Consider the following 16184-nt stretch of genomic DNA (forward strand, 5'->3'; position numbering starts at 1 on the left):
TTGTTACCTCTGCCCTCTTCTTCTAGAGTTGATGTCCATTACTCTATGCCCACAGAAAGAGAATAAAGGGTAGCACGTGTCCGAGTTTGAAAATATATAACTCTGCCTTTTTTCCCCTTTGTGTGGTTTCCTTTTAGTTAAAAGAAAGCTTAAGGGACATGATAGCTGCCATAAAGTAGCTGAAAGTGTTTGGTTTTTAGAGGTGGGACTCAACTCATTCTGTTGAGTACTCGAGGGTATGATGAGAAATTCCATGAGAGGCAATATATGTCATCTTCTCTGCTTTAATGGTACTTTTGTGGCTGGGAATCAGAGAGCCACGTTCTCTCTTAGGCACTTCTGCAATTGGCTACTACTTAGTTTCTGACCTTCCATTCCCATCATGTTGACTCTGCGAATTTATATATGCTTCACAGTGGTATCTGTAATTAAAGACCAGCATCTCTACTGTTACCCTTCAGATCATATCAAGCCGAAGGAGATACTAACTTCACACTACCTGAATGATGGCTCATGCTGGGATAGATATGAGGATGTGTGGGGACCAGGGGGGAGGGAGATCCCCAAAGAGTACCGTTTGTGTATCCTCAGTGCCCCACAGCTTCATCTTCTATCATCACGTGCCCCTTTTTAGGGGCCTAGTGGTTTCTCTGTTACTATTTAAACTTCCTCTAGAGGGCAGCTCATGGAAGGATCCTCTGTTAAGTTCCTCCTGCATCTCTTAAAATGTTGTAGGGGCTCTTCATCAGACATGGTAAATGAACTCGCTTCTGGTGGCATGGGGGAAACAAGTCCCACGCAGCTCAGGCTACTCCTTGGCTCCTTCCCAGGGTTTGGAGGGGCCAGCCCGGCACCCTGACATCTCCTTGGCTCCCAGTGCCTTCAGTTGTGTGTCCTGCCACCTCACTACTCTCCTCTGCAGAAGCCCAGGCCTCCAGGCCAGTTTTCTGCCTGGCTGCCTCCACAGAGCTCAAGGGGCATGCATGCAAAGCAGTTCTAGCCAGAGTTGTTCTTCCAGCGCATCATTAACAAGGTGTGACCTTGGGCCAGTCACTTAACCTTTCCACGTTTCAGGTTTTTCATCTGTGAAATGAGAGGCATGAGCTAAATTGGTGGTTTTCAGATTGTTCCTCAGCAGATCCTCAAGGGAGCTCGAGTGAGTGTGTGTGTGTATGTGTGTGAGACAGAGAGAGAGAGAGAGAGAGAGAGAGAGAGAGAGAGAGAGAGAAAGAGAGAGACAGAGAGAGAGAGAGAGAGAGAGAGAGAGAGAGATTTTCCCTTATTTCCCATGTATTTAAACTACTCAAAGCTTGGTTAAGTTAAGCTATGTTGCAGGGAAAGCTTTCTCATACTTAGACACAAGTCCTCATTAACACCTTTCTCCTTTCAGCCTGCCTATTCCATATCATTCTCCTTTCCCTCAAGGAAATTTACCCTGAGAAAAAAGGCAATTGTACAAACTTCTTGAAGGTGAGATTGTATTTAGTGGAACGTGTAAATTTCATTTCATTTGTTATTAGCAGTGGATTTTTCTTTTGAGGCCAGTGACCGATCATGGATAAGACCAGAAACAGATGGAAAAGTTTGTCCTTGTCAATAAATATAACAGTGTTGTAGGGTACTTTTGACCTTTAACCTACATGTGGAATATTATCAATTAGATGTTGGAATTTGTATGGTTTTAATTAGAATTATTTGTGTCTTTTGCATATTTGCCACTCAGAGGCTTCATGTGGCTGAACACATGACTGGATCTGGCTCTTCCTTTTGGGATAGGGTTCCTATTCAAACCTTCTGATCATGACAGGCGCCTGTGGATGAAAAGCCAGTCTGTGAATAGCGAAGCTCTGTCAGTTCACAGACACTTGGAGAACATTTTTTTGCTCCAAGCTTGACACCCGGGTGAAGGAGTCCTGAGAGGGTTTAGTGGAAAACCTGCTTCATATCAAGGTGTTTTTCCTAGTCTGTGCAAGTCCACGGTTCTGGGACTCAACCATGCCACACCATCCAAAATTGCCGCGCAAAAGGCTTGGTGAATTACGCCCAACAATGCATTCCTTGTGGGAATGATGCATCCCTGGCTTTGGCGTCTCAGCTGCCTTGCATTTTTATAAACCCTAAAGGTGTTAGGGACTGCTGTAGAGAGTAGTTTTATATTTGGCAGAAACACCAGATTTTTTTTTTTTTTTTTTTTTTTTTTTTGGTTTTGAAAGAAATGGTTTTAAGCCCTAACCTACTCATCAACTCAGTTCCCTGCAGAGCTTTGCCCTGGACTATTTTAAGCTGGGGGTTGGCGCAGGGAAAGGGCTTGTAAAACTCGGAGGTTGGTTTGAATTTGGGGTTTGTGGCGGCACCTAAGTGTAGGTGCCCTGCCACCTGGCTTTTTGCTCCATTCTGAGAGTCTTCCTGGCTTTCATGGTACATGTAATTTTGACCACTAACAACTTTAGAAAAGTCTAATGCTGGAGCGATTATTGCATAAATCTCCAGATGTAGAAATGGTGTTTTTGAAGTTTGATTGCATATTCCTAGCTGCAGTCCTAGGATCCTGAACCACTGAATGAAAATATTGCAAAAGAACTTTAAAACGGAAGTACTGTAGAGTGTTTCTCAGGCTGGCCTTTCTACTCTACTTTCCAAATGAAGAAAATAATTAGTCTTTTTACCCTATTTAAACATTTAGCCATTGTGTCTTGGAGCTCAGCCAAAAATAATCACCTGAAATTTTGTTTATGATTTGTTCACAAAAGTGGCCATACTTTTTAAAGGAGAGCAAAAAGAACATTTTTAAGAATGTGTGAGCTCATTATGAACCCAATATATTTTAAAAACATTCAACTTGTAAACTCCTGAAATGCGGTTTATAATGGAAACACCAGCAGAGTTTCCTGGAGTGGGTCTGAGTCTCCTAACTTCCAAGCCTTTTACAGACCTGGTTCCTCTTGTAGGGAGAAAGTTATCATGGCCCCTGGCTAACTGGTGTTTCTTGTTTTGGGGCATCTATGTGCTACTTAGTACATGTTAGGGATATATGTACATGTGAATTATTTGTAGACATTATTCTTGCCTTCCTGCCTTCCTGTTATGTATTGAAATCCTCTTTTTTCATTCAAAAACTACAGTTAAATAATTCTTGACTTTCTCTGGTATCTTTGCTTGGATTTTAATCCCTTGATCAGCATTTATAATTTGCTGTGAGTTTGTGTTAAATCTAAATTTTTATTTCATTTTACTGTAAATCTGTATACAGTTATACAGAATATTATATATAAAATAAACTCCTAAATGACATTGTTGTTCATTATGATGTCTTTTAGTCGGAAAGTTTCTACATCTATAAGACAGAGAAATTCTTAATGATGTAGAGGCTTGCAAATTCTTAAATTTCTGTTTGAGTGATCAAGGAATGATTAAATTACAATCAACATACTTACCATGTTGTGGTGTTAAGTGTGTTTGATTGTTTCTCTTCTTCCTCCCTCACTCCCTCCCTCTCTTCCTTCCTCCCTTCTTTCCTCCATCCCACCCTCCCACCCACCCTCCCTCCATTCTCTCTCTCTTTCTCTCTTTCTCTTTCTTTCTAATTGCTAATTTATTTGTCATACAACATCTCATTAACTAAACCATTTTTCCACGTTTCCCAGTGAGAGAATTGATTATTCACATAATGATACATCTTCATGAAGCCTGTACTGGGAGTCAAACTATTCCTGTTTGAAAGTTGAGCATGTAAGAGCCTGTTCTTATGGTGCATTTTTCACAAGAAGATTTCATGGGACAAACTGTAACTCTGGCTTCCCTGGATCCATACAGTGTTCTCCACTATTGATTGTAGCTCACTTGTGTTTCACTTGGGTAAAATTACATTTAAGGTGTGAGGACCAGGTTTAACTGTCTTATTAGTGACCTGAATGATGGAAGTAGGGTATGAATTCATGTGTCCTTGTCCATCACGCCAAATGCAAGAATTTGACGTAGCCTGTTTCTAAAGCTACATATGCATCGGCACTGACATTACTGGGTAGGCATATACCACATTCACTAAATCATAGGCTAAACTGTGATGTTTCCAAAGCTTCTCTCTTCTTTTTCCTTTGGCCTTTATGATTTTAATGCCTATTCTCATACCTACTTTCCTATCTGGCTCGTAAGATGTATTTTTGTCTCCTACTTTCATAAGACCCTTCTCTTTGCCAGCTAATTTAATTGACTAACCCATTATAATAATAATTTCAGTACCTAATACTTATAAAGACGATTATAAACCAGCCACTGTGTGAATTGCTTTCCATACTATACTCTGATGAAGAATATCATTACCTCCCTTTCATGCATGAAGAATCTGCAACTCAGGATCCAGTGGCTAGTTCAAGGTGGAGGTAGAATTCAAAGCCATACTTCAGTCTCTGACCTGAGGCTGTTTTGGCTATGCTATTGGAAGATAGTCATTCCACTTATTTCCCACCCCCTCCACACAAATTTTCTTTTGATTCTTGTATGAGATCGAACCTTTTTCATTTGGTTTACTGGCAGATGAGTATTTCTGACAACCTTTTGGATGGTTTTAGAACTTGCTGTTTATTTCACATGGTGGGAATTGTAGCCGAAAAGATGCCATTTCAGATAAAAGTGCATCTAATGCTAATTTAAAATTAGCATCCAGTTTTAAAGTTTATTCAGGATGTTATTTGCTCGTTGGATACTTTTAAACACTTCAATTATTTTCATATTGGTAGCAGGGCAATTAGAACTGGTGAAGGAGAAAAATAAGCTCTTTGTCCCCTAACCAAGCATTTTAATGTTTTTATCCTAGTGAAACCAACCAGGCAACCATAGTTTGAAGTTCCGGAAAAGTTAATACTGGGTGTTTTTCTCTTATTTATGGTTTCCTGCAAGGGCAAGAACTTGGGCAACTCTGGCTAGAGCTGGAAACACCGATGATCTGATGAGTTTGCTACATTTCCAGCCTAAGTTTCTGTAGATATCCTGGCTTTGGAGAAACCCTAGACCACCACCCATGGTTAGTGGGTATTTCTCTACTTAAAATTGCTAGCCTGTCTCGGTATGTCTCCAGGTTTCTTTTAATAACGACAGGCTCCTATTTCATCATTCTGGGATTGGAACTTCAGGGTGTTAAGGGCCTATGTGTAGACAGAGCCTCCTGGGCTCTTTTGCCAACTTCATCAAGAACTGAGAATCAGAGCCCCTGCCAGCCAGTGGGATCATGGTTTGAGCGGGGCAGTTAAGTCACTCAGAGTGGTCAAACGTCTGGGGATCAATCTAAGACTAGTAATGCAGTTTGAAATTGCAGTCTGTGTATTTGCTTATTATATTTTTGGAAAGAAAAAATCCAACCTGATTCTTTAAAGACATCTGGTCTGTGCCCACTCAGATACAGCCTGAATATGGTGGTCATACATTTAGTAGTACAGGCATTGTCCTTTCTGCAGACCATGTGATTCAAAGTTCTCCACGGGTCCTGTGTACAAGGCTAGGCCTGTCTTCATTGGTTTTCCTGAGCAGCTCTCCTTCACCTCCCTGGTGTTGTTGCACAAAGACCCTTTTGTCAGGCAATATTGGACTCTCCTCAAAATCTAAGCACTTTCAGGAAAAGACTTGGAAGTCTATCTTCTCAGTTTCCACACCTCTTTGCCCTCTGCTCTGTCATTTAGTGTGACTGCTTGTTAAGTTCCCCACTCGGCTCCTTATCCAGTTTATTAGTGGATGGGATTATTGCTGTGTCTTTCTAAACCTATGTCGAACATCTCCGAACACATCCCTGTCTTCTGTTTTACTTAATCTTACACTTTGATGAGATCGAGGTTTTCAGGGATGTTACTTTTCCATGTCAGGCTGAAGTTCAGTGAGATATTTAATCTTTCCTTTACCTTAGCTTGGGGACGTCCTCCCCAGCCCCCCGTCTCCCACACAAAACTTTCATTTTCCTGGGAAACATTTTCTTTTTAAACTAGTGTGATTTGATATGCTCTACTTGAATAAGAAAAAATGCTAATGCGTTTGACTAGTCCAATTTATATTCATAAAATACAGTCACAAAAGAAGAGGCATTTCATTAAACTAAGGTGTTTGTAACTATAAGAAATTTATATTGGAAAGTTTCTATTTAATATCAGAATACACTACAGTCATTTACATTTGTTGCCAGGCACAAACACTAATTAATTCTCTTTAACAGTTTTTTTTTTTTTTTGGTTGTAATCTTGGGGGTTTTAATTTTATGTCAAATGGCATTTTAATTGTCTATGTGCTCTAGGGTAATCTACCTCCATCTATTTTGTGCTCTGTACATGGTAATCGGCACAGTGATTCACCGTTTCCCTAATACGTACACTGCGATATAATCACATGTAAATGAAATAGATTTTCTGGCTACACATTTTGGAGATACTTTACTCATTCTGAATTCTGCTGAAAATAGTTTTCAAGGTAGAGATGCAATTATATAGTGGTCTACACGGAGGGACTAAACAAGGATTTCAATTAATAATGCACTCTCAGCCCTGAGAGATATTACATTCTGCTGGATCAAGGGTTATCCATCAATGCCTGTGCTGCGGCTGCCTCTCTGCCCTCCTCTCTCTGTGTTCTGTACATGCACTCATCAGTATGCCCTAGGATGGTAAGCTCTTGGCACAACAGTTTGCATTGAAGGTTTTTTTTTTTTTCCTGAGGCCAGTGGCATTGTTTCCAAAGACTAAACTTGCTCAGCTTTCGGAAGGATAATATTGCAGAGTCCTATATAACATGGTAATGAATTAAAGTATTTGCACCTCCTGAAAAAAATGGAGAAATTGTCAGTAGTATTTTCCATCCGATTATTAAGTTAGGATGGCTGGAATACCTAACTAATAATACTTTCAATTGACTAGTTTGTCAATTTATCTTGTACTATTTTTCAAAACAACAGAAAAATAGAAACAAAACATTTTTTATGTTCTTCTTCTTCTTCTTGGTGAGCTAGTGTCTGATTGAAATGACTGTATGAATAGAAGAGATCTATTTTTGAATTTGGATTTGAAGCTTTTTTTCTTCAACGTGCCAACAGTTATTTAAAATAATGTCTATTTTTTTAAAATATCCCCTCTCTGTTTTTGGCATTTGTGTTTCATATTGAAGAATGGAGTCCCCATGGTATACGTATCCTATAGCCAAGTAACTGCATTTATATTGTTATAAATTTTTGAGGTTGGAATCTCAAGTTTTTAAATTAAATAACTACAGTTAACTGTATTAAGTGTAAGGTTGAATTTGATCAAAAATAAGAAAAGCATTTATGACAACCCCTGTAAATGTTTAAATACTTTAGTTGTGTTTGTGAGCATTAAATTGTATTATAAGAAGCCAGCATTGAGTATACTGGTTCCTCTGGGACACATTTGACTTTTGGGAGATAAAAAAATCTTGCATTAATGAAATTCTGCAAGTTTTTGATTTAGTAGACAATGTTTCCAGTATATGTGAAACAATTTGAAAGTGTATATGTGTATAATTACTTGTAGAAACTGTTTAACTTTAATGGGGCATTTCTTGATCACATAATAGAAAAACTAACGGCTTTAATTAAGATTTATGAAGCATAGAGGTAATATATTCTGCTAAATTAGGTAGCCGTTGGTGGGTAGTGTGCTTTACAGATGAATTTTCTACATATACTTCACTTCCTTGTGCATTTTTTTTTTTTTTTTGGTTTAGAAATGTAACTTGTAACATTGGAATCCCTATATCCATTAGTAGAAAAAAATGAAGCTTCCTTTAAAGTTTTAATTAATAGCAATAATTTAGTGATGGACACATACTGGTAAATATTTCTTTAATCATTGATTTCAGGTGGTTGCCATATGAGCCTGTCTTGAAGGAAGAAAGAAAATTCACCGTTTCATTCAAACAACTGGTTAATTTGAAAACAAGTGCTTAGAAACTGGTAGTAGGACATAAATCAACCAATTTATTTAAAATAAACAATTTTGGCTGAATTAAACTATTCCTCCCTTTTTCCCCTTCCATTAATGTTAGAATATAGATACAGCTGTTAAAGCCAGACTGTGTTATGTTCATTTACGTGCCCTACCTACCCTGCTGTGTTGCTTTGTTCTTTAATATGTTGGTATGATTATCAGTTGATATTTATAGAGAAGCAACTTGGATCCTCAGGATAAGAGTCAATTTTGTCAATACCTGCAGATGGACTGGTGGAGGCAGCTGGGCCTGGGTCTCCTTTGCTAGACAGAAATCCATCTCTTCCTGTTTCCCCAAGGAGGAGGATGCGGCTGGAGAAGGACTGGTAGCAGCTCCCTTTCTGTCAGTGTTCCCTTAGGGCAGTGGCTCTCAAACTCTAGTTTGCGCTGGAATTCCCGGGAAGGCCTGCTAAACCAAGGAGTGCTGGGCTCCACCCCCAGAGTTTCTGATTCTGTAGGTTCGGCCAAATAATTTACATTTTAAACGAGTTCCCAGGTACTGCTGATACAGTTCCAGGGACAACATTTTTAGAGAAGAGAAGTGGAAATTAGAAGGAAAAGAAGAAGGAGGGGAGAAAGAAAAGGGGGAGGAAGGGGAGGAGGGGGAAGAGAAAGAGAAGGAGAAAGGGAAGGAGAGTAGGGGAAAGGGGGAGGAAGAGGGGGAGGAGAAGGAGGCAGAGGAGAAGGAGGATGGTGGGGAGGAGAGGACAGAAGGCCTCTGCTCTAGGTAGATATAAAGAATTGGGACTAGGCCATCTCCAGAAAGCCACATATGATATTTTCCCCTTCAATTTGAGCAAAGGGCCGGCTATTTTATTTTATTTTTTTTTAATTTTTTTTAATGTTTTATTTATTTTTGAGACAGAGAGAGACAGAGCATGAACAGGGGAGGGGCAGAGAGAGAAGGAGACACAGAATCAGAAGCAAGCTCCAGGCTCCGAGCCATCAGCCCAGAGCCCGACGCGGGGCTCGAACTCAACGGACCGCGAGAAAGTGACCTGAGCTGAAGTCGGCCGCCCAACCGACTGAGCCACCCAGGCGCCCCAGGGCCGGCTATTTTAAAGAGAACAGTGTTTATTTGGCAGAGGGTCTTGAGGTACTTAGGTGAGAAGTGCTTTTTTGAGTATAGAATTAATGAAGAAAATTGGATTCCTTGGTTAAACCTAATGACTTAATGATCAACTTCCAATTTCTCTTGCTGGCTCCCTGGGGATGAGAATTGCAAGTCTGTTAGCATCTGTCTAGCCTTTCCATTCTCAGCTTGGTATAGGACACAACCAATGGTTCTCAAATTGTGCTGTGCAGAGACTCAAGTGGAGACCCTGGGGGAAATGCAGATTTGTGGGCCTAGCACAGAGAGTCAGAGTAGGTAGCTCTTTGGTGAGCTGAAGAATCTGAATTTTTAGTACTAACACTGAAGGAGGGAGGTTTGCATGCTGGTAGTTGGTGGGCCATAGTGAACTATACCAATATGTAGACGATCTGCATTTTGCAGGGTATATTTGCCTGGAACCCCAAATGGTTGCTCTACTGGGAAATTTTCTCCTTCAGCTTTCTTGTCCAGCTGCAATCTCTTTGTGCCCCGGTGGAAATCTTTATGCTGTTTTCCTGTGGAATTTATGATAAAGTATGATAGTTGCTTCTCAAACCTTATACCCTGTTTCTACCAGGTTAAATCTTGAAAAAATTAATTTCCCTAAGTCTCATTTCCCCATCGATAGAGTACAGGGTGAGGCTAGAACATTTCTGAGATTTCCCCCCCAGCTTTAACACTCTATGCTGGTCATTTGACAAACACTTAATGAGTATAAATAAATAAACAATATATATATATATATATATATATATATATATATATATATATATGTCTCCAATGTTTTATACATACATATGTATTGTAAGATTTTTATATAAACACATATACCATATTTCATACATATGTACACGTACATATTCTATGGTATGTGTACATAAATACATATTTTGTATATCTATCTATCGTGCATATAATGAAGCATATGTATATATGTTTTGTGTATGTATATATAACGTGAGACAGAAAGGCTGGGTACAAAGATGAGTAATACTTCACCCCTGCCTTCCAAACAGGAACCTTCATTTTCACTCCTAGGTAATTCTGATCCTGGCATAATAAGGTATGATCGGTGCTCTATAGGAGTTAGCTCAGAAAGCTGTGGGAATAAGGAGGGAAGGAATTAAATGGACGAGGTAATGTGGAGGTGCAGGGAAAAGATCCACCTAATAGTGTTAGGCAACAGACCCCACAAATTCTATGCTTAGGAACATTATGAGATACTTGCATTTTAAAATTATAGTGAAATTTCCAAATAGTAGATTTCTAGCATTAGTGTACATGTAATTGTGGAAAATGTTGGCAGCTGTCTGGTTTTAAGAACCTTGGTTGAGATGGAGGGTGTGCCAAGGAATTCTAAGACATGGGCTTTTAATCCAGCTGAATCGATCTGACTATTACACATGAAGCAACTGGAGAAATTTAACTTCTTAATTCTGTGGGGCTAAGTGGTGAGAAATCTGGAATTTCAGGGCGGTAAGAAGCTAGTGTGCTTGGATGAAGCGACCTGGTAAAGATCAGACCCAGATAGGGCCTGGGGAAGGATTCAGGGGAACTAGAGAGGACAGGGAGAGGGTCACCTCAGAGGAAAGCAGAGAGCCTGGGAGGAGAGAATGGACATCACAGAGTGGGACAGGGTAGGTGGGAGGAAGGAGCGGATTTAGGGGAAAGTGCAAGGAAGATAGTGTTGGACACATAAGCTGCAGCTGACCGTTGGATAATGTGAAAGCCAGAGAGGAAGGCCTGGATCCGAGTCGACCTCACGGGTTGTTAGACTTGTGCACAGCCCAGTCCTGAAGCCCAGAGTTTTGCTGGTGAGCTCGCACGTTTCTGTGAACAGCAAACACCCTGGGATTTTTTTCATCCTGTGTTTTGTTTGGGTTTCTAGTGGAGTGTTTGGGAGTTATTTGGGTTTGTTTCTGGCTGGGTGACTCTGGAGTTTGCATTGTGAAGGATGAGGACTAAGAATGGTTGAACGGTAACTGCCAGTTGTTAGTAGAACAAAAGGGTGTGAGTCAAAGTTACTGGGCTTTCTGTTCTTCTGAAAGTGCAAACAGCCACATCACTTCAGTTGCTTGGTTTCTAGAAAGTGAAGGTGGAATGGGCAGAGGCTGGGGAAAAACAACACAATTGGTTTTACAAGAGTATTTGTTATGGAAAGTTATTCTCTATACTGTTGTTATGGGTCATCTGCTAGGACATTGAAAGTACTTGTTTTCAGTGGAATTTTCCTTTTAGGAAAGAATTTTATATTGTTGCTGGACAGCATGTTATTTGACCCATGGTTTTGAATCTTTGTGTTAAGGAACCTTATGTATTATAACAGGTTCCTCTTTTATTTTATTTGTTTTTAGTATGAGATCACCTTCTCAAATCCACACATTGTTGTGTTGGTTCATTCAAGTGAAATAGGCGATTAGCACGGGTTAATGGCTATGTGTCATAATAGTGTGACGTAGCAGAAAGTGTGTAGGCTTTGGACTTGGCTAAATGAGGCCACTCATTCTTCCTTGTTTTATAAATAAGTGGATGTATAACATGGAACAGAAAACCCAAGGAGAAAGAAACTTTCAGTGGTGTTTGCTAAGCAGTGCTCCTGATTTTTTCTGCCCACTTTGTGCATCAGACTCTTGACCCTACAATGCTTCTGGGCATTTGTCAGTCCACAGGCTGCAGAATACCTCCAGGAGGTTACTATTGGTTTCACGAAGCCAACATTTCCTTGAGTCAGAGAATGACTAAATCTACATCATATGCTGGAGTAAAATAAGGTTTACTACGCGGTTAATTTAAGCATAATTACATGTAACAAAGCAAAACACGATGTACTAAGTGATTCTGTTATTCATTTCCAGACTCTCCCCACGCATAAGTGAGAGGGGCTGAGAGGATTGTCACAGTCCTGGGGGGGGTCTAGTGTTTTCTAGTTCTTAATGAAGTAGCGTCCCATGTCATTCTTGTCTTTTGTCTTTCCGTATGAGGAAGTTGCTATCCTGGCGGTGGACCATTTTGTCAGCATAAAACTCCCCATGTGTGCTTAGGTATTTGCTCAATTTCACGTTGGTTAGGGAATCTCTATCAACCGTAAACCAGATCGTTTTCTCTAGGAAATTCTGCAAAAGTCCTGCTCCTGGTTGTGGTTTTCCTTGCTGTGTTCCGCATCATGCTATGCTGTGGGGTGGCAGGGATGCATTCTCTTTTGCCCTCTTCCATGGAAATAGTTACTTACAGATTAGTATCTTAGCTAAAAACGGATCCCTTGTTGGGCAGACACATAAGCACCTTTTTACCTCTGGTTTAAAGTTATGAACTATTCCTTGTGGCTGCCGCAGCTCCATTATTTTAAGGTGCAGTCATTTCATCTCCACAGTCACGTGGCTGGGTGTGGCCTTTTGTAAGCTCAGTTTTTACTTACGTCATAGGGGAAAAACAAGAAGCACCCTATTGATTTGTGAAGAGCCCGTGAGATAGTGAGATAATGCACGTAAAAGTACCTAACACAATGCCTGACATCAGCAGATTGAAAAAATAATCCATCCCTCATCCCTACATGATAGGCCTGAATCTCAAAGGAAAAGACCCTTGCTAACTTATTCTGACTCCTCGTTTCTCACCTTCTTAACAAATCATTCTCTGAAACCACCCAGGGAAGGACATTCTGCACTAGCCATCGCTCTGTGGGAGCAGATTTTGCTAGGGATGCTCAGTCAGTGGCAAGAATGCTATGATTCATCCTAATGGAGAGCAAATAACCCCAAATATTTGTTGTTGTTGCTGTTATTAAACTATTTTAGCTTTCTTATTCATCTCGGTATTTATTCCACTGCCTGAAACAGGCTTCCCAACCTTTCTACTTATTAAACCAATAGATTTTCTTCTAGAAATGTGGCATGATAGAAAGATAAATGGGTAAAAACTGATGCTTACTTAGAGGATTTTTTTTTTGCCTTTGTTTATATAAAAACAAGCCGAAAACAAACTCTACTTGAGTTTGTTCTTATTCTGTCGTTTATCTGCCTCTGGTCTAGGTATAGAATAAGATGGAAAATGTGGAGATGAACAATTCTGAGTTTAAAGACACTGAGAAGAGATAGTGGTGAATAAAAGAGAAGGTGAAGACGAAATGCCCAGATTTTAAGCAACCAGGGGCTTGTAAGTAGGCTAAATTTGTGTCTTTGGTGCCAAAACTGTTGCAGTGATTTCAAGGGTAGTCACGGGAAACAGCCTTAGAAACCTTAATTTTTCTTCAGAGATTGTATGTTAATATGGATATGTTAAAAGTAGGTAGATAGATGGATGGACTAAGCAAATAGACGGATAGATCTTTTTGGGGTGGGGTATGTGAATCTGAATTGCAGCATAGTGATGAAGGTGGGAGATAATTTGGTTTAACTAATGCAAGACAGGCCGGGGTAAGCCCAGAGTTCACTACACCGGCTTGCTATTCAGCAATAAATCAGTGAAGGTTGGTAGTGGAGACAGTGGGGAGTAGTGCCATATTACATGGCATAAGGTAGAATCATAAAATGCTAGAGCTGAGGGACTGTTAGAGAATGTCTTTTTCCATCCATATCATTTTATGAATGAGGAAGCCGAGGCCCTGCAACGTGGATTTCCCAGGATCGGTAGTGACTGATAAAGTGGAGGGTAGAATCGAGGCCAGCATGGGAGCTTCTTGGTCTTTAGAGACGTGTAGAGATACGGGATGGACAAATTTGGCCTATTGCCAATCAATGAGATTTTTCGGTCATTTCTTATAGATAAGAGTAAGTGGGGCCGTTCATCTTTCTAGGTCTCATGGAGCAAAGAAAGCCCTGTCTCAATGGGAAGCTGACAGTCTAGGGTAATATCCAGGGCTTTCTCCTCCATCTGCATTTAATATTGACTAAAAGGGAAAACAGTCAACTAGTTAATAATATGGAGTTTATTTTTTTCCCCCCAAACTTGGAGATTTTGGAGGAAGAACAAGGAGGGTCATTTGTATTGGCAACTTCAAATGCTACTGCCCAGCTATTTGAGTAGGGTTTATTTTTCTGAGTTTTCATAGTTGAGAGCACAAGATATGGCATACCTAAAGATCTAGGCATAAAACACTTGTTCTTACTCCACTTCCCCCAATTGGGCATTGTGGTTCTTAAAGAAAGAAAAATGAACGCACGCATTTCATTTACATAAAAGATGCCCAAATTTACTTCTCTGTAGAACATATACTACACTTTTCTACTCTGAGGGTCCAGTGTTTTAAAATTAAAAGAAAAAAAAACCTATCATATATAAATATCAAAGAATACCTTCTTTGACTCAATCCTTGCTTGCCAATATGCCCTTTTATGAGATAGGGTCATTTGTCATGTGGGAAAGCAGGATTAATTAACTGTGGAAAACGTACCTAATATGGAAACTGTGAGTTCTAAAATGTTTCCACATAAAATACAGGAAAAGAAGTATAGATGAGCCTAGAAATCAGTGCAACTTTTTTTTTTTTTTCTACAGAGGGCTTAAAAAAAAAATCTCTCCGTCACACAAATCAAACAGCCTATTATACACACAGTCTTCCCATATGTCTGACACAGAAACAAGCAAGGAATGTGCTTCATTTCCACATAAATTGTGTGGTTTTGAAATTCAGTTCTCTTCACCCCTGAACTCTGGTGAACATGTCACTTATGTGCCTAACGGGATGGCAGAACTTTTAATGGGAGGAATCATGAAAGGGGAGAGCCACATAATTTTGTAGCTCATGAAAGAGTAAAAACAAAGCAAAATAAAAATCTCCTACAAAATCTCTATGGAAAAATGAAAAACAAACAAACAAACAAACAACAACATGCCAAAAGGAATTGCCGAAGAAAGGTATATAAGCCACTGCAGCCTTGGGGAAGTCATTATCTATGAGCAGTGATTCACTCTATGTTTTTATGTTGCTATTTACTCTGCTGTTTGATAAAATGAGTGCTTACGTTGAAAACCGCAATATTATACACAAGATAGAGCAAGGGCTTCAAAGATGAAAGATACTCAGCACATTTAGGTGTCCTTATGTAATTTTATTTTGCTGAATATATATAAAGATCCTTTTCTATTCATGTATAACTTTTTTCCTGGTTTCTGCAACTACAATAGAACTGATAGAGAGCAACAGTTTGAATTGTGCCAATTAAATCAACAAATTAATTTGGAAATGCATGGGTCTTATATTTATCCCTGGCTGCTTCTGGAACTGGACTTTAAGGCCAGTATTTAATTTTGGTGAAAGGGATTAATTTAAATGTGATATTTTTTCCTGGTAGGTGAATAATAGGACTCGGTAAACAAATAGTGAAGTGAATTTTTCAAAGAGAAAGGACAAGGAGATGGAGCAGAAAGGCTTTGTTCCATGAAGCCATAAGCTATGATGGTATGCAATGTAATTCTTTGCAACCAGATTGATAAAGTCTCCAAGTGGCATTAGAAGCTGTATCTGGGGGCACCTGGGTGGCTCAGTCAGCTGAGCATCTGACTTTGGCTCAGGCTATGATCTCATGACTGGTGAGTTCAAGTCCCGCATCAGGCTCTGTGTTGTCAGTGCAGAGCCTGCTTGGGCTCTTCTGTCCCCCCCTCTCGCTGCCCCTCCCCCCCCCCCCTTGCATTCTCTCCCTCAAAACTAAATAAATCTTTTAAAAACAAAAGATGTATCTGTTGTCCTTACATTTTCCTCCTCAATATTTTATGGGCTCTAGAGTTGGGCCTTTGTATGTTTCCAGCACAGGATATTAAAAAGTTAAAAATGAGATTCAACAAGCATTTGGATCTCTTCTCCTCTCTCTTTTTGTTCTGCAAGGTGTCAAATAACTGGTTTGACTGATTTTCCCAATCTCATTGCACTTGCTGATTGTTTGAATTGACCAATTCAACAGGTGATTGTGTGTGGATGTGTGTCCGTGTGTGGGTTTCCATGTGATAACAAGCCACAATCTCTCTGGCAGAATCCATGCTGCATTTAACAATGTCAAGAAAGTCTGTACTACGATTTTCCCAGTATGTACTGTTTTAGGTAAGAGAAGTGATTTTTCAGAAAGCTTTGGGCAATTCCAGGTTTTTTTGGGGTACACATTGCTGAATTAAAATACAGGATG

General features: G+C 39.8%; 1 protein-coding gene across 8 annotated transcripts in view; it reads left to right on the forward strand.

The window, feature by feature from the left end:
- MECOM (MDS1 and EVI1 complex locus) overlaps positions 1-16184 on the forward strand; it is a 558007-nt gene that overhangs the window by 63354 nt on the left and 478469 nt on the right. The window contains exon 2 of one of the 8 annotated variants that reach the window (XM_060639164.2): positions 13098-13221. The exons of the other annotated variants lie outside the window; for them this stretch is intronic. The gene's annotated coding sequence lies outside the window, so the exon portion shown is untranslated. The remainder of the gene's footprint in view (positions 1-13097; positions 13222-16184) is intronic. 8 annotated transcript variants of the gene reach the window in all.

The sequence above is a fragment of the Panthera onca genome, chromosome C2 (genome assembly GCF_046562875.1).
Source record: "Panthera onca isolate mPanOnc1 chromosome C2, mPanOnc1 haplotype 2, whole genome shotgun sequence".
In the NCBI taxonomy this organism is placed as follows: domain Eukaryota; kingdom Metazoa; phylum Chordata; class Mammalia; order Carnivora; family Felidae; genus Panthera; species Panthera onca.